The sequence below is a fragment of the Accipiter gentilis genome, chromosome 19 (genome assembly GCF_929443795.1).
Source record: "Accipiter gentilis chromosome 19, bAccGen1.1, whole genome shotgun sequence".
Lineage (NCBI taxonomy): Eukaryota > Metazoa > Chordata > Aves > Accipitriformes > Accipitridae > Astur > Astur gentilis.
In genome coordinates, this window is record NC_064898.1 from 3,876,732 (window position 1) to 3,895,524 (window position 18,793).

The window sequence follows — 18,793 nt, forward strand, 5'->3', positions numbered from 1 at the left end:
ACAGGTTGTACAAAAGTTTGGCTGTCTGGAGTGTTTCCCCAAAGCAATAAGTAAGGGCTCCTTATTAGGATCTCTGTGGTTTTGATACAATCTAGTTCTTTTGGGCAAAATAAAGCAACCCTACAAAGAATGATTCCCCGAGCAATTTGATTCCAGTGCAGAACACACCTAACAGATGAAAACAAAAAGGATCTGTTATATTATCACATCCTGGGATATACTACATTGCATTCATGATTTCACATTCCCTTCTTCAATAAAACTACTTGGAACCTCTTTATGATCTACTCTTGAAAGACCATGCTAGCTTTCACATAGATACTGGTCACAGTCAGGTGGTCTTCAGGTGCCTAAATATAGGTGTCTAGTGTGATTACAGATACCCTAAGGTATGTGAGCTATTCACAGAGACTGGCAGATAAGACATAAGACCTACGTTAGATCCACAGCTTTCTGAGGCAGCTGGAGGCTTTATCCTAGACACCTATGTTGAAGTATCTGATTTGCTGCCTTTGGTTTCAAAAGGAAAAAAAAAGAAACAATGAAAAAAATGACATGTCTTTGTATTATTTCATAGAATCACAGAATCATAGAATGGTTTGGGTTGGAAGGGACCTTAAAGATCACCTAGTTCCAACCCCCCTGTAATGCACAGGGACACCTTCCACTAGACCAGGTTGCTCAAAGCCCCATCCAACCTGGCCTTGAACACTGCCAGGGATGGGGCAGCCACAGCCTCTCTGGGCAACCTGCTCCAGTGCCTCAGCACCCTCACAGTGAAGAACTTCTTCCTTACATCTAATCTAAATCTACCCTCTCTCAGTTTAAAGCCATTACCCCTTGTCCCATCACTACATGCCCTTGTAAAAAGTCCCTCTCCAGCTTTCTTGTAGGGCCCCCATTAGGTACTGGAAGGCTGCTATAAGGTCTTCGTGGAGCCTTCTCTTCTCCAGGCTGAACAACCCCAACTCTCTCAGCCCGTCTTCATAGGGGAGGTGCTCCAGCCCCTTGATCATCTTCGTGGCCCTCCTCTGGACTCGCTCCAACAGGTCCACGTTCTTCTTATGTTGGGCGACCCAGAGCTGGATGCACTACTCCAGGTGGGGTCTCAGGAGAGCAGAGGGGCAGAATCCCCTCCCTTGACCTGCTGGTCACACTTCTTTTGATGCAGCCCAGGATACAGTTGGCTTTCTGGGCTGCAAACACACATTGCCGGGTCATGTTGAGCTTCTTGTCAACCAACACCCCAAAACCCTTCTCCTCAGGGCTGCTCTCAATCTATTCTCTGCCCAGCCTGTATTTGTGCTTGGGATTGCCCTGACTCATGAGCAGGACCTTGCACTTGGCCTAGCTAAACTTCATGAGGTTCACACAGGCCCACCTCTCAAGCCTGTCAAGGTCCCTCTGGATGGCATCTCTTCCCTCCAGTGTGTTGACTGCACCACACAGCTTGGTGTTGTCAGCAAATGTGCTGAGAGTGCGCTCTATCCCACTGTCCATGTCACTGACAAAGACGTTAAACAGCGCCAGTCCCAATACCAACCCTTGAGGGCTCCTTTTCATGTTTGGGTTTGTCCAGGAGCTCCTTGTTCATCCATGCAGGCCTCCTGGAGTTTTTGCCTGACTTCCTCTCTGTTGGGACACATCGCTCCTGAGCTTGGAGCAGGTAATCCTTGAATATTAACCAGCTTCCTTGGGCCCCTCTTCCCTCCTGGGCTTTATCCCATGGTACTCTACCAAGCAGATCCCTGAAGAGGACAAAGTCTGCTCTCCTGAAGTCCAGAGCAGTGAGCTTGCTGTGCACCCTCCTCACTGCCCTAAGGATCTTGAACTCCACCATTTCATGGCCACTGCAGCCAAGGCTGCCCTTGAGCTTCACATTCCCCACCAGCCCCTCCTTGTTGGTGAGAACAAGGTCCAGCATAGCACCTCTCCTCGTTGGCTCCTCTATTAGTTGGAGAAGGAAGTGGTCATCAACACGTTCCAGGAACCTCCTGGATTGCTTACGCCCTTCTGTGTTGTCCCTCCAACAGATATCAGGGTGGCTGAAGTCCGCCATGAGGACCAGGGCTTGTGAATGTGAGGCTGCTCCTATCTGTCTATAGAGGGCCTCATCCCCTCCGCCTTCCTGGCTGGGTGGCCTGTAGCAGACCCCCACTACAATGTCACCTGTCCCTCCCCTCCCTTTAATCCTGACCCATAGGCTCTCAGTCGGTTCCTCAACAATCCCCAGCCAGAGCTCCATGCACTCCAGCTGGTCACTGACATAGAGGGCAACACACCTTCCTTGTCTCCTCCGCCTGGCCTTCCTAGAGAGCCTCTATCTTTCCATTCCAACACTCCGGTCACAAGAGCCATCCCACCACGTCCCGTGATGCCAGTAAGATCACAGCCCCACAGGCATGCGCACGCCTCTGACTCCTCTTGCTTATTCCCCATGCTATGTGCCTTTCATAGAGGCATTTAAATTGGGCCCCCCATGAAGCTGACTTACTGGCTGGAATTCCTTTGTCAAGTGACAAATCCACGTGTAAGCCAGCAATTAAAAAGGAATAATATTTTTACATTTAAGCAGAAAACACCACAGTATTTATATGTAGTGAGTTTATTTTCTTCAACTCGGCATTTGTTGAGTTTATGCACTTCTCCCCTTATATTAAAAGATTTACAAGGTTTTTTTGCTTATTACAGTTCGCATAACACAAAACAATTCAAGCCAAATATTAAGAAAGCAGCTTGTACACATGCTTTACTAATGTTCTCTGTTAAAATGAAAATCAAAATTGTTATCTAAATCAACTGAACTCTGTGTACCTATAATGTGCCATGATATAACAAGGCAAAATAAACATCTTGCTAGGGTCCAAATTAAATGCACAGAATGACAGAAAGAGCTGCACAAAATAAGATTTCATCAAGCAAACCTAATTTAATGTGATAAGCTCCAAATAAAGCAACAGAAATCCTTAGTTTATGTCTCACTAGTCTTGCTGCACCATTTTGCCTTGTGTTTGTAACTGACTGTTAAGACATTGCCACCTAGTGATGAAAAGCAAAACAAGCAGAAGCAGTAGAACAGTAAATAATCCAGAGGAAATATATATTCACATTGTAAACTGTGTCAGAACAGAAGAGAGAAGCACAGAAATGAAGTACATGTCTGTATTTCTGGAGAAAGGATATCAGGCAATTACGGTACAATTATAGAAAATATTTTAATGGGAGCCTATTAAATAGCATTTAATAGAATAAAATTAAAATATTTTAATAGCTACATGGTAGATTCATGTATAACCGAGCTCCCATCCTCAGCTTGTTCAGTGAATTCGTAAGAGTGATTAAATAGGTTGTAAGGGGTTTGCGACTTATTTGTAAATAACAAATAACTAACTTCTAGGCATTTTGCAGAGGATTGATTAGTTAATGTCAGAATTACACCTTCAACATTCAAAGTACTACTATCCTTCCCTTGACTTTGCTTTGGAGCTGTCAAACTGACATGTCCTCCTAGGACTCTGCCGTTCACCTCTGAGATTCTCCCTAGCTGAACAGTCTCTGGAAGCATCAGCCAGCCAGGAACATATTTCATTTGCCCAGACCTACCATACACGTGATAAAAATATACCATCCTATAAGCCAATTTGAAATCTGCACCGCTACCACTGGGGCACGGACTCGGGCAATGCTGACACAAGAAATACTGCTGTGCAAGTCAAAATGCAGCCTGCACCCTGCAAGCACAGCCTACAGGCATCAGCAGGCATGAAGAATTAACTTAAGTAGCATTTTCTTCCTGCTCTTCACCTTAGTTTCCAGCATCATCCCTAAGCAAGCTGTTTTCCATTATTTGAATCCTATAAACTTATTTCCTTCTCGGTTTTGTTACAAACCCTGATCTATATTTTAGAGACACGACTACCCAGTATACTCTCCAAATGGCCCAGCATGACAAGTCAGAACTTCCTCATAGCAGGAAATTTCCCAACAGCCATTGATGGTGCCTCTAATTCTGGGTGCTTGTTTCAGAGATGAGATTTACTAACTGAACGCTGCATAATTTGCATTAGGTAACTTAGGCCTAAGAGATTGGTACCAGGTCACACAGAGCCTAAGACAGAGGGAACGCAGGGGTTGTGGCTGTCCCTCTTTTCCTCCAGTTATGAAATTTCATTACACAACACACAGACTGAACCCTAAATACTCAAAAATTTAGGGCTGTCATTAGGTTGTAATCAGGGCCTCTTCCACTGCCCTTCTGCAATGCAGTTACATCTCTTCTACCCTCCTCACAGCAAGCTCTGCAGGAGGGCAGAGAAGTGGAAGCCAGGAAGGGGAAGGGTTGGAGCATATCCATCACTATTCATAGAATCATAGAATTATTTGGGTTGGAAGGGACCTCTAAAGATCATATAGTCCAACCCTGCTGCTGTGGGCAGGGACATCTTCCACTAGATCAGGTTGCTCAAAGCAACCTGCTTGGTTTTACAGGGTCTTTAGGGGTGGCTAACAATTACTGCATGTTGCTATAACTGAGACCATAATGCTTCCCAGCTTTTCTTCTCCTAATTCTCATGCTCACCATGAGCAGGCACACCCTGAGGTTCAGGCACAGATTTCTGCTTCTCCCAGGGCTGTGGAACCGGGGCACCCCCCCCTCTCTCCTCCTTCCCCAGGCAGGCAGGAGGCAGCCAGCTGGGAACCTGCCTTGGAAAAGGTAAAGCTCCTGACTCTTCAGAGAGGTGATGGGAAGCAGAGGGAGACAGACAAGGAGGAGGGTGTACCCACTCGGAGGGGCGAGCTGATGCCAAAACCAAGGCATCCGTAACACAAACGCAAACCACATCACATGCTTTAGCTTTCCTCATTTTCTTTCCCTTGTAGAATGAGATGTTCAAAATACTCATTTTCCACAAATGAGTAAAAATTTGCACCTCCCTGTAACATGCCACGCGTGTATGATGTTTTCATTGATTATCTAAGTAGGAGGAGGAATTTTCAGTGCAGTAGTTCCAATTTGCTCTCAAATACTAGTCCACCCCTCAGACAGTTCTTATCTCAATGTATGCACTTCTTGCAATGTGATTTTTAACACAAATGTTTTCCTGAATCTCAAATACATTTACAGATATATTTTTTCTCTTAATTCTGCCACAGCAGTTCTTAAAGCTTTCCCTGGCTTCCAATAAGATGCTCTTATGATAAGCTACTTGCTTACTTGTTCTTTTTTTTAAACTTTCCTTTCCATTCTCTAGTTTTGTCTTTAATTATTAACAGTTCTTCCTTTCTGACTGACCTATTTGGATACTCACACCTCACGTTTTCATTACTCTGTCGAAAGGTATCCTTCTGCTTATGTCCCTTTGCTCCACTAGCAACATCAACCTTAGAAGAGAAGTTGATTTTTTACTTCTCTCATAAAATGAGAATAAACCTGTTGGAAGGGTTTCAACCAGCTTCCATCTACTGTGTATCAAGATGAGATGGACATGGGATCAGACTGTACTACATTTGCTGCCTCTTACACCTTCCTATCAGGTATCGTGCTCTGCCTGCTACCAGGGAGAGGCCGTCAGACCAGCCAGGCATCGGCTCTGAGCTGGCACACACGTGCCCGTGTAATGTAAACACCTCCACGGTTCCCTCAGATGGGTCTTATGCATACAGTGTTCACTCTGAATTATTCAAAAAAATGCTACCTCTTGCAACAGCTGCGTAAGAAATACCCAGCTGAAACAGGGAAACTGAGCACCACCAGGATTAGCTGACCTTAGATAACTAACAACAGTTTTTACCACTCTTTCAGATGATGAAGTTGTATGTATCACTGCATCAGCTCTCCCCACTTCCCTGACACGTACTGCCACATACCATCTCGAACAAGATTACATCCTTCAGAGGAGGACTCAGGCCTTTGCTGTGAGTGAAGTGCTTGGCGTAGCTAGAGCCCTGGCTCATTACGGGATAAGGAGCTTTTTTCTCATTTTACTCAGAAGTGCTAACAGAAAGATCCAAAGTTCAGGTTCAGGTAGCTCAGACTACTGCTACCCCCAGTTAGACTGAGGGGCCTAATGACTCAGCTGGATAACATCTACAACTTTTAAAACTTCTTTTTTTGTTTCAAGGTGGGAAAAAGTATTGCTTCAAAAATCAGGATTACCTAAGAAAGTCATGCCAGGCGACAGACCAAAAAAGAATATTTTTCTTTCCCTGACTGCAGTTTATAAACAGAGCATACACGTGAACTAGCTCACTTGATACCTTTAATAGCTAGGCTGTCAATCACCATGCCCTTCATCCTTTTGAAAATACTTCTGTATATCCAAAGTAAACATAAATACCTATCAGCAAACATCTTCATGATTCAAACCACTGGCTGTTTGAGAGCAACTTTATATAAACAACTGCAGTGAAGTAGTGTCAGGAAAAATCAGGCCATATGATTTTACAGCAAAAATTTCTGTTTCTCATGGTTGTTTTTCCTTCAGGTTCCTCCACATTATGTGCAGGCGACCCTTTGGTTACAGCTTCTGTCTTAGCGCTCTCCTGTTACTACTCAAAATAATTTTCTCCATTCTTCAAAGAACTGATGCCAGTAAACCATCTCAATCCCAATCAGTTGTTGAAGGAAAAGTGTCTTGTTTTCTGTAGTTTTGAAATCCCTTTCCATATAACCCTCCTAGGCAAGCGCTGGTGAGATACATATGGGCTTTACTGTGTAATATTCTTACTTACACAATGGCATGCCTAGATGCTGGCTAGATAGGAGGTAACACTTTGGTTAAAGAAAAAAAATCTCACTGGTCTTACTTTAAGAACGCTTGTTCTGACTTTAAAAAAAAATATAGAAAAGGATTTTGCAAGTATAGGGAAGCAAAACTTATTTATTTTTTTTTTTTAATTAAAACATTATCTCTAAGGATGTATTGTTTCACCTCTTGAAGTAACCTGTGGCAGGAGAGTTCTCAATTTCAGAGAGTGTTTTACTTTGCTGGGTTTTTTTCCCCCTCAACATAGTACTTGTCAAATGATGACCACTTGTGCAAGCGCTCTCCCTTGCTGTGGTGAAGGTTTTGCAACAGCAACTCTTCCATCTGGGAACAAGCAATAAATTAATAGAGCTCCAGAATCCTCCAACTTGCTGCTTCTCTATACAAGCACCAGTATCCTCGCAGAGGCCAAGTGAGGAATACATGCAGTCTTTGTAATTTGGTCTCTTATATCCTTCAGAGTCCATCCCTTCCTGCTAACCTAAAAAATACCTTGGTTTTCTGAGAGCTCTAAGGTCTAACACAGCTCCCTGCTTATATTGGAAAAAGGCAAATGACCTTCCTGTTGAAGAGGATAATGTTACTCAAGGTTTCTCTCATGCTACATGTCAATGGAAATCACAATTTAGTGAAAAAATGTACAAAACAAAACCTGTGATCTGCTTTCTATTAACTAAAAGAAAAAACACTATTTTGAGCTTAGTACCCAAGGAAGAAAGCACAAAAAGATAAGTCACATTTTAAATTGAATTATTTCCTAGTAAACACAGTAGTAATTATAGTTACTTTAACTACACTTAAAATGATTAATGATTTTGAGTCACCACAGGCTAGATTTCAAAGGTATTTAGCTCCCAAAATACCTAACAGTTGCTTTGTAGATTATTAAGTGCCTAATCTGGTTAACTATCAAACTCCTAGTACTTCTTTGTCCACTGCATCATGAAAGGCTTTGAAAATCTAAACTCATTTTTTTTAAAGTTATTAAAATGAGTAGATCTCATCCTCTCCCATGTTTTTTCTTTCACCAGATCAGAAAAGGAAGATAGGTTCTTTCTTTTTCATCTCTGGATTGGCTTCTCAGCCATGAAATGAAATCTAAAATAAAGGACATATAACTGAAAGCAATCCACTGACACAGAATACTTTTATTCAAGTATCTGAATAGGATGCTTAGATCTGGAGAAAACCCAGTTAATTTTTATAACAACCTAATTCAAAAGAGAATGCTGATTGTAAAAAATAACACCTGGGATTCACCTGCTTTGAAATCTTGCAGTGGAGCTGCAAACAGCACTGGGCTGCAGTTCTGGATGTGGAACTTGAGCTCACGCTTGGTCAGGTACTGGTGCTCAGTGACACCATATCCTCCGACTCACAGCGGGCACCAACACACGAACCTTGCCTGAACTCTGCCACGGATCAAGGGAGGTCATCGCCAGCTACTGACTAATTCAGTGAACTAAAAACACAGCATCAGCACAGACAGAATCCTTTATAAAATGGAAACTTCTCCAAGAACATAAGGATCCTTCTTCCTCTTCTGATGATACAACAGATTTCACCCAGGGTGTATTTTCGTGTTTGACTTAGCTAATCTAAGATTGTGCTACTGTTGGAAAAGTTGCGAAGTTCTTCCATCCTGTCCCTTTCCCCACAATTTCCATCAGGTCTCTTTACAGCTGCACTAGTTAGGAGCAGAAATTTGATATGGGTGGGGTATGTGTGTGTGTGTTTTTAGGAATACGTTTGGGGCTACAGTGTTAATTTCAGTTATGGGTCTCCCCAGAGAGGCGCATGATCACTATGGTCAACACAAGGGAGGCTGCATGGGTAAAGGTGGGGAAAAGCAGCAGAGGAAAATGCTTCTAAATTGAAACAAAATTTTTAAAAAATCAAAGATATACTTTTCATAGGTATCACGTGGTTAAACAGCTTTCTCAACTGCTCATATGCATTTACAAACACCTATAACAGGCACTGCATTTTATGGTAAGAACATTCTTCCAAGCCACTTTTCTGGCTCAGCCCTTAGTAAACTTCAGGAACAGATACATTCTAGCTACAATTGCAAGATGCATGGCCAGACAATGAGCTTGAAGATTTTAAAAGACAGAATGGACAGTGATAATCAGTCCGATCTCCTGCATAGGTCAGGCCAGAGAATGTCTTTATTTCTGGTCCACATACAGTAATTCAGAGTAGCCAGACAAATCAGAAAAACCTTCTGGCAGAGCTATTACAGGTAATGCTAGATCCAGGTTAAACTATTTGCAAATGCTAAAATAAGTATTTATGGAGTTAGCTCTAGTCTATGAGACACAAACATAAAATTTCACATATACTTACACATGCAACACCATTAATTCTCAATAATATACAATCAGATTAAAATAATCTAAGACACCCACCTATGTGGACAACAGGCTGTACACTATTATTAAAAAGCAACTCCTGCAACTCATATTTGTTTCTGTAAGGTTTCATCAGCAGTTTACAATACTAAGCTGATATAGAACCCTACGTTGCCTACTCCATATATGACACAAAGAAAATCAGATTGAAAATGGTATAAAGAGAAAAATAAAGAAATTTTATTCACAAAATACATGGAGAATCTTAAAACAAAATTCACCCATTTCCAGGGGTATGGGAATATAAATGCAAATTTACAGGGTTTTGGTGCAGATTTCTTCTCTGGGATAAACACTGGTGGCAGAACAGCCCACACGGACTTGCTCTGCCAGCAGGCAGAATCCAGGTAATGAAATGTAGAAGGGAGGAAGGTCAGTTCCAGATAAAAAAGCAGCATACCTAGCCAAAAGATCCTCTGTTAGCAGTTCCTCAGTGCAGTTGTTGTGCACATGGACACTCAGCTGACGATTTGTACCTAAAGTGAATTTGGACTGCTGAATAGAAGGTATAGTGATCTTAAAAAAAAAAAAAAAAAAAAAAAAAAAAAAAAAAAAAAAAGGAACCATGAATTAAATATCTCAGATATGGTTTACTTATCAGTATATATGCACATACATATTATTCCCTTTTAATCTGTTTCTCTGGGGATATGGAAAGGAGCTTCCATGCAGCCACCTTCTCCTTTCAGATTCATCTTAAATACCGAACGATCCAAAGGTCTTTACAAAGAAGTGTACTTATAATACAGGAAATTAAATTAGTGTGTGTTCAGCACCTGACTGATGCAGAGAAATAGTGCTGAGCCTGCTAAAGAGTATTAATTTGAACTGAAGATAGTTAAATGAACATGTGTCATTCATATTGACAATACACATAACTACTTTTATTCCCTTTTCACAGTGGTTTGTTTGCATCAAGATCATCCACAAAAATTCCGAGAGAAATCTTATTTTGCCCTTCACAAAACAATAAAGCCTTCAAACAGACAAAATCCCCAACTCTTTGAAAGGTCATTCCAGACTGCGATGTCTTGATGTCTCCTGAAACTTTGAGGATAACTTCACAACAGGGACGTATTGTGCTGTTGTACATACCGTGCGTGCATTACACAGATTCACCACAGTCAAATACAGAACACTGTCTGCGACATTCATTTCTTCTAGAGTTTCTCTAAACAGGGGCAACAAGAAGATAGTACTGTCCATTCAGTTCTGGGGGAAAACTTCACTAGAAGCCAACTGATGATACAACATTGCACCAAAATACTCTTAGAGGTCCCATTTGTTGTTAACACAACTGTCTGTCATTTAAGCTCTTAAGTAAATACTATGCATACAGTATTTTGTATTTTAATGTTTTCCAGCATTCTGCTAGGCATGAATGGATGGGGATGTAAGATAAGGGATTTGTTGGGGCTTTTCTTAACAATAAGGGGAAGTAAGGACATTGCACCGTGTACCTAACGTGCCAGAATACCCACAAGAAGTTACTTAAAGCAGTTCAGAGCTCACAGAGCAGAAAACAGTACTGTGGCAGCTGGCATCACTGCTAGTGATAGTCTCTATCTTTTGCAGGCGAGGCACCTCAGCATGCTACCTGGTTGACGATAAAGTGCAGGATAAGTTTCACAGCGTTGATGGAATACCAAACAAACTGTTGTGTATGAAGAGGCACTTCATGTTCAATGTGTTTGAATTTTGTATTAGTAAACATAACGTTGGAGTTTTTAAAAGAATCAATAAAGCTTTATTAAAAATAAAGTTAAATAAGTGTTCATGAATGTGGACAAACATTGTAACTAATAATTATTTAAAAAGACAACAGTAACTTACGATTGAGAAGCACACAAGCCCCATGCTTTATTATTTTAAAACCTAAGGTTTCAGAAATAATCATGTCATAATTTTGAGACCTTGGCTTATGAATCACCAGTGTAGGGGCAAGCAACATTGTTTGCATGGAAGAAAGACTTGGTGGTATCAATCTATGAAAGAATGGAAGCAATTCACCCCTTCTCTCTTCCTACATGGTCCCTTGCTTGGCTGGAAAGGAGAAGCTAAAGGTGGACTACAGAGGTGGATTTACTTGACTTAATGCAGATGTTGACAGTATAACCCCATTTCAGCTACTCAGCTTGGATGTGTTAGAGTCAATATAAAGAAATAAGAGCTGATTTATTGCATTTTAACACTGACATCTACAACAGATCACATGGATTAAACTCTAATAACACCTGTTTCTCTCCAATGATTGTAAACCAAGCTTGAAGTGACTAGCTTAGGCATGGACATCTATTCAGCAAATGTCTGAGTTTGTAAAGATGACACCCTGATTGTCCAGATCAGAAAACACTCCCTAGTTAAAACCCCTAAAATAGGGATGCTGGCTTTCTCCACAGGTTCTTCCTCTTTCGGGACTAGCAAGCCTTTTAAGATGCAAAGCCACTAGGAGAGCACGAAGCAATTTCTTACCATCTTCAGCTTGAAGCACAATCTATTTATTTCTGTTTATAAATATAGACTATTTATTTCCCTAAACACTGTTTTAAATACTAAATTTAGCCACCTATACCCAAAATCAGGATCAAAGTGAAAGTCTGAAACCACCTAATAAAAAGGATGATAAATTTGTTTACAGAACTGCAAGTGTTCCTTCTAGACCTCTACTGTGAGTGGAGCAATGCTATTGCACATGGAAGTTCCTTCTGCTATTCCTCCCACAAGTACCAGGAGCGGAGGAAAGCAAAGGAGATGAGAACAGAAAGGTGTCTGCAACTCCCGCAAAAATGGGCATTGCCTACAGGCAACACACAATGAAGTTTAATGTAGGTCTATAGAATTTCTTGACAGTTTTACCATTTATCTTTCACAAAAAGAAAAAAAAAGTAGATGATGCTTTCTAGTAATATTTAGTGGGGAAGATGGCCAATAAAAAGAAGAATCAGGAAATGCCTAAACAATTACAATATTCTTTGAAAGTAGAGTAAGAAAATTGGTATGACTTTCAGTAATACAGAGTACATTATGAAACAAAGTACTTGTAGAAGCAGTAGGGGAAATATTGAACAAAACTGTGGTAAATTCGTATTAACATTATTTTTCCTTTTGTTGAGCTTCCGGAGATTCCTGTTGAACAGTACTGGCCTCAGAATCGACCCCTGGGCTACACTGTTAGTGACTGACCTCCAGCTAGTCTTTGTGCTGCTCATCACAACCTGGTCAGCCCGGCAGTTCAGTTTTCAACCCACCTCACCATCCATTCATCTAGCTTGTATTTCATCATTTTGTCTATGAGGATGTTGCAGGAGATACTGTCAAAAATCTTCCTTCATCCACCAAGCCAGTTACCTTGTTTTGGTAAAGCATGATTTCCTCTTCATACAAACATGCTGACTGCTCCCTGACATAAGTCATCTCCTTCTCTTATGTTTGGAAATGGGCTAAAGGATCATTTACTCCATCACTTTCCCAAGGATTATGGTGAGGGTGACCGACCAGTAGTTCCCTGGATCCTCTTTCTTGCCCTTCTTGAAGAAAGGAGTCACATTTTCTCTCTTCCAGCCCTCAGGAACCTCCCCTGGTTGCCACAAGCTTTCAATGACTATCAGGACCGGCCTGACAGTGACATTAGCCAGCTTCCTCAGCACTTGTGGTTGCATCCTCTCAGGTCCCATGGACTCACGTATGCCCAGTTTGCTTAAAATGCTCCCTAACCTGTTATCCCTGTACCAAGTGTAAGTCTGCCTTAGTTCAGGCCTTCCTACTGGTCTCTGGGACCTGGGATTCCTGAAGGCCTCCTGAAGGTAAAGACTGAGGCAAAGAAAGCATTGACTACCTTAGCCTTTTCCATTTCCATCACCATCATTCTTCTTGCTGCTGAATGAAGTTTACAGAGCCAGTGAGATCTCTTTCAGGATGGGCTTTCAAGTCGGAGGAATCAAAATATAACAATAGATTATGCAGAAGTATTCTTAACCTTGAAACCAGATACAGGAGAAACTGTAATACTACTCTTACTTAAGAGTCCCATAACATTTAGTATGACAAATCTAAACTTGAATTACATTATTACTGGTTTCTAAAGGGCGAACTGCTGATTTTCTAATTCCAGAATGGATTTAGAATCAGACTTATACACATACGCTTTGTTTATCCTCAATCCGCTCAGCAGAAAATTAAATACGTTTCAGACCCTGAAATTTCATGTTGTGAGCTTAATAAAGTTTCTGGTATTCTGCTTTTCTTGTCGTCCTTCTTTTGCCCTGACATCTTTGTGTGATAGTAAAACCTCTGCTGCAGATTAGACTTTTTACTTCGGAGTAGAGCCTCAGCATCTAGTGGAAATCTAATGCTTGAATTATTCTCCATAACAGGAGTCAATAACTCCATGATAAATCTAAACTAGCCCTCTCAGAAGTACTTTAAGATGACTCATTGAACAAACTGGTACTGAGTTTTAATGACCTTTGTAGTCATTAAAGTTATGTCTTGCTGGACAGACTGGCAATTCAACCACGTTAGACCACGAATGCAATGCCTATATTAATACCTGGGGCTGTTCTCTAGTCATGAGGCCAGATGGCACGAAACAGCCCACAAGCACCCAGTAAAACATTATCTAAATGCTGTGGCAATATCCAACTTTCTCTTGATTCCTCAGCTCTTGCCAACTTCTAAACTGTGCCCGAGAGGCTGCAGGTTGGTCCAGGCAAAATGGGGAAGAAGTGGAGCACCTTTGCTAGAGTGGGATTTCTCTGACTTGCATACGAGGAACAGGAGAGAACAGACAGGCTGGCAAGAGATTGTCTAGTTTAAAGATCCTAAACAAAATAGGAAATACAGGACAATAGGAAAGATGACACTTGTTGACTGCTCCCTCCTTACCAATATGCAAACTAAACATTACGATTAAAATTTTTTTGCTAAACCTTTATCTTTTGCATCACAAATCACCCCAGAAACGGTTTATTAGGAAGAGCAGGTAATTCACAACAAAGTCAGCATAAGGATGCACAGTAACATGTTCTGCAACTAAAGCATGTTGCCATTGCAGCCGCGGCAAAACTGCAGAAACAGTAACTCCAACGACACAGAGCAAAACCGCACAGAAAGTCACAGCAATACCCTCAGGCAGTTCTAAAACAAACAAATGAACAAAAACCTCACTACACGGCCAGGTCCTTGGAAGAGGAGCCACTAGATTGCATCATGCACAATATATATTCCTTATCTACAGAATTTTTTTCATGGAAACAGTAATGTCTTCCAGTAACAGATGGGAAAGATTTCTTATTTTAAGAAATTTTAAATCTAAGTGCAACTTAAGTATATGATTAAAAAGCATGAACAGATGTTTGTTGGGTCTTCAAAATTGTATCTGATTATAAAACTGCATTCCAACATTGCATAGCAGCTAGATGTTAGTATATCCTTTGCAAGAGAATTCAAATTGATCTCATCTTGTTAAGCACTGTGCAATTTCAACTTCCCAGAAAACCCAATATAAAATAATGTCCTCAGCTCCTCAAGTTCCTAATTTAAGATCCAATCCCCAAAATTCATAAAAATCACATTCCAAATTAACCACTCTTAATTACTAGTAATAAAGAAAATTAATGAGAGATACAGTTGATGAAATTTGTTCTTTATAAAAACCTAAATATATGAACTCAGTATCTATCTGCTTACACTGGTTTACCAGAAGTGCCATAAGGATTTCACTTCACTGTCAGGGCATCTTTCACAATGAGCAGCAGTACAAAAAAAATCTTCCAGCTGACTCTAATTAAGTTCAAGGAGTTTTCATTAGGTAGTCTTTGGTAATTAAGATTAATTGTATTATCTACACCCACCTGCAGGTAAAACAGTCTCTGAACCTAAACAGATTAATAAAATACTGATTCTTTAAACTTTATTGAAATTAAGGAATTATTTTCAGAAACTCCTAAACTTTTTGTTGTTGTTGTTTAAATTCAGGTACAGTAAGACAGCAAAGAAATGAACATGAAGAAGACATTGAGAATTTTTATTTCAGAGATTCCAAGATTATCAGGTGATTTAACTTGAATACAGTATGCTCCTATTAAATGTGTAAGGCAAGGTAAAGTATAAATAGCTGAAGGGAAAATAGTTACCTACCAAATGCACCCAACAAGTCTACAAAAGTATCTACAAGTAAACAAGCACTATAGAATAAATATATTTTGAGTGATTTATATGCAGTCCATAGACCCATCTGACTGCCGAGAACATACTTCAATGTCATTAACTACATTAGCTTATGTGAAGATTGCACTTCAGAAGAGGAACAAAATATACATCAGGAAGAAGGTTAAATCAAAGCCATTATGATAACCTTTAAGTCTAATTCTTCTAGAACATTTTACTTGGTTGATAAGATTTTGATTACAGCAGATGCACTACTGTGAGATTTTAAAAGCAATGTCTTTCAGTGTAATGAAATTATATGTACTTCTCAAGTCTATGAAAAAAAATTGTTGTAGACAATCTTTCCAATCCATTAGCACAAAAATAATTCTTTATGGGCCATAGATGGACACATTTTTATGGTGAGTCTGCACTTTAAGTTGCATCTTAAATCAGATAAAAAGAATAAAAGAGTCTATTGTCTCATGATGGCCAAAGAAAGAATTATTTAAAAATAATGTCAACAAACCCTCATGGATTTACCGCACATGAAAAGTAGTTAAGGCTGCTACCATTTGACGTAAAGAGTGACCAACCATCTTGTTCTTCAATCTTTTAAAACATTTTTGTATGTTTCCTATTTTGCTAACATTTCTTAGGACTCTGATTTTCTATTTTAAAATTCAATACATTTTATATTAACATACTTTCTTGGAGATAAAACCAGTGTTGAATATTAGGTCAATGCTCCTTCTTGAAAATTATATAAACGTACAAAAGAAAGAACCTGTTATGTTTCCCAGAAGGTGAACATTCAGCACAAGTTTTAAGATATCACTCTACACTTCTAATCATTATCCTCTAGATACCACGTAACAGAGAGCCAAAGTGTCAAACTAGCAAACCATGTTACTAAACCAGATTCTTTTTCACATGCTATTTCTAGAGCAGCACACACAGAAACTTGTGCTGAAATCAGGAAGCAAGTGCTGTAATTCCTTCACAAGGTCTCCCAGCACAGCGAAGTCTATAAACCCTTACACACCATAAGATTTGAGGTGTATTACTGTGTGTACAATGGGGTTTGTTCACTTGAACTCTGGAGTCTTTGCTTTAAAGTGGAGTCTTAACGTCTGTAACAACTGATGGTGGCAATCTAAATCTAGGAGACAACAGTTTTTAAAACAAACAACAAATCAGAAAACGAAAATGCAAGCCACAATAGCAGAAGGAGCCTTCTCTATCTTAACCTCACCTTCCTTCCTATCTTCCCCCTCATCTTCACATTCAAGGCACTCTCCAATGGACATAGAGAGCTTCCTTTATGTCCCAAATACAACTTAAAGGTGAGGCAGCATCTTCATCACTTCCCTACAAGAACATTAGGAAATGAAACTCCACAGTACCTAAAATACCAGTGAACCCAAGAAGAAAACAAGTTTGACAACACGCATATATTACATCAGACTTCAAAATGCAGAATCCAGAGCTTTCCTCTGAATCATCAACCCATCCTTTCTGAAGAAAATGACACTTAAAAAAAAAACATTCAAGAACTAAAATGCTGAAGAGTATATTAAGTGATATATGTAGAAATATGTAAGTGAACATAAAAATACAAAAGACCGAGAGAAAAGCAAGACATTATCACTTTGATAATTTCTATTAATAAAGCAGTGGTCACCCACCCAGATCAATGGGTGGACACACACACAACTAGCAATGTACCAATTTTATAGCATGGTGGTGTATCTTAACATAAGGCTCAATAAAACACAGTAACATACAGAACTGATGCCAGTTTACAATATGAACAGCAAATGAAAAAATGCAACACCCCCCTCCCCCTGCATTTTCAATCAGCAGAATGTCTTGCTAACAGTATTAAGAGGAAACCAAGCCAATTTTTTCAAGTCAGGAAGGGAAGAACCTTGGAACAAGCCAGTCTTGCCTTCCCTTCTGCTGTCAGTGGACGATACTTGTAAAATGCAGCACCAACACAAGCCATTCTACCAAACTTCATTGTGCAGGGTGACATAAGTGCCATAAGTGAACAGCAATTATCCTATGCAGATTACAAGCATACGTTATTACTAGGCAGCACAATTTATTCAGAAGGGAGGTAGGATATTCAAATCTTCACTAAATTAAAATACTGAACACATCATTATAACTCATTTGAATCAAGACACATACTGCACCCATGATTTTAAGCATCTTTATTAAAAGTAATTAGATTTTGGCAAGTCTTTCCCAATTAATGTAGCCAGTCAAAAGAAAAAAAAAAAAACATACATACTGGCTGTTTTATCCCCACGTCTCATGAAAAATTAAATAATTCATTCATATCACTGTTGAATAACTTTTAAATATTTTTCTTATATATAAACCCCTTCTTTACTATTTTCAGTATTTTAATTTACATACAAATATGGTGTCAAATCAACTTACTTATTTTAGAAAGTGACTTTGCTAGACTGTATGCTGGTCTGACCTCCAGAAATGCTTTGAGAGAGTGTCTCAAGACTTCTAACTGTGACAATATTTTCACTGAAAAAAAAAAAGCAGTGAATTTGTTACAGAATACTAGCTATTCTGTTGTAAAATCACAGACCAGCAACCTACATTCTTACTTTGAGTAGCTCTATAGAGTACTGTTAACCTCTGACCTTCGTTACATTAACTCATAGCAACACCACAATGCTTTTACAAAAGTAGAGATAACGTGTTGTCCCACAGAATACATAGAGCTTATTTTGGCTGTGAAGACGATGCCTGAGTCACAGGCGTACAAGCCATGAAATGGAAGCATGCCTGGTTCTGGGAGAGGCAGAAAATCCCAAATATTTTTTTCACCTTCTGTCCTTCAAAACTAACGCATCAGTCGACAAGCATTATTCAACAATAATACAGGCTACCTGCATATTAAAATGAAGAAAGAGAAGAAAAAAGCGCCCATGATACTAATAACAGAACTAGAAGTGGATTTTCAATGGTACTTAAACAAACATCCCCAGCTTACAATACAAATGTCTTCCAAGTAGAACTTAACTATTGTAATTTTTTTTAGTATTTAAACCTTTGTAATTTCTGTATTGTTTATTCCGCTTTCTTCAGAAAATTCACAATCCCAGCCAAAATCTCACGTCTTTGCCATGTATAAAGAGGAAACTCAAACAGCAACAGTATCAGCAGCCTTCTTCCAAAAAGAAATATGAGTAAAAACTCACTCTACGCTTCCCTAGATTAAAATTAATAAATACAGACTAATTTTCTTCAGGCTGTTGTGCTTTTGAATATGAGTCAGCACAGATGTGTAATGATGTTTAGTTAATCCATTTTAATTTTATGCCCCTTCAGTTAGTTCAATTTACCTTTCCTAGGTACCTCTGTAAAGACATGCCCTCCTAAGGCCCTTTTGCTGCCCACTCTGTCTTTTTACAATTCTTTCTTCGCTCATTAACA

The 18,793-nt window shown here is 39.7% G+C and overlaps 1 protein-coding gene across 2 annotated transcripts in view; it reads right to left on the reverse strand.

The window, feature by feature from the left end:
- The window catches only part of FRY (FRY microtubule binding protein), a 252,456-nt gene that overhangs the window by 181,418 nt on the left and 52,245 nt on the right, over window positions 1-18,793 (reverse strand). The window contains exon 1 of one of the 2 annotated variants that reach the window (XM_049822901.1): window positions 17,780-17,822. The exons of the other annotated variant lie outside the window; for it this stretch is intronic. The gene's annotated coding sequence lies outside the window, so the exon portion shown is untranslated. Of the gene's footprint in view, window positions 1-17,779; window positions 17,823-18,793 lie in introns of those variants that run through there. 2 annotated transcript variants of the gene reach the window in all.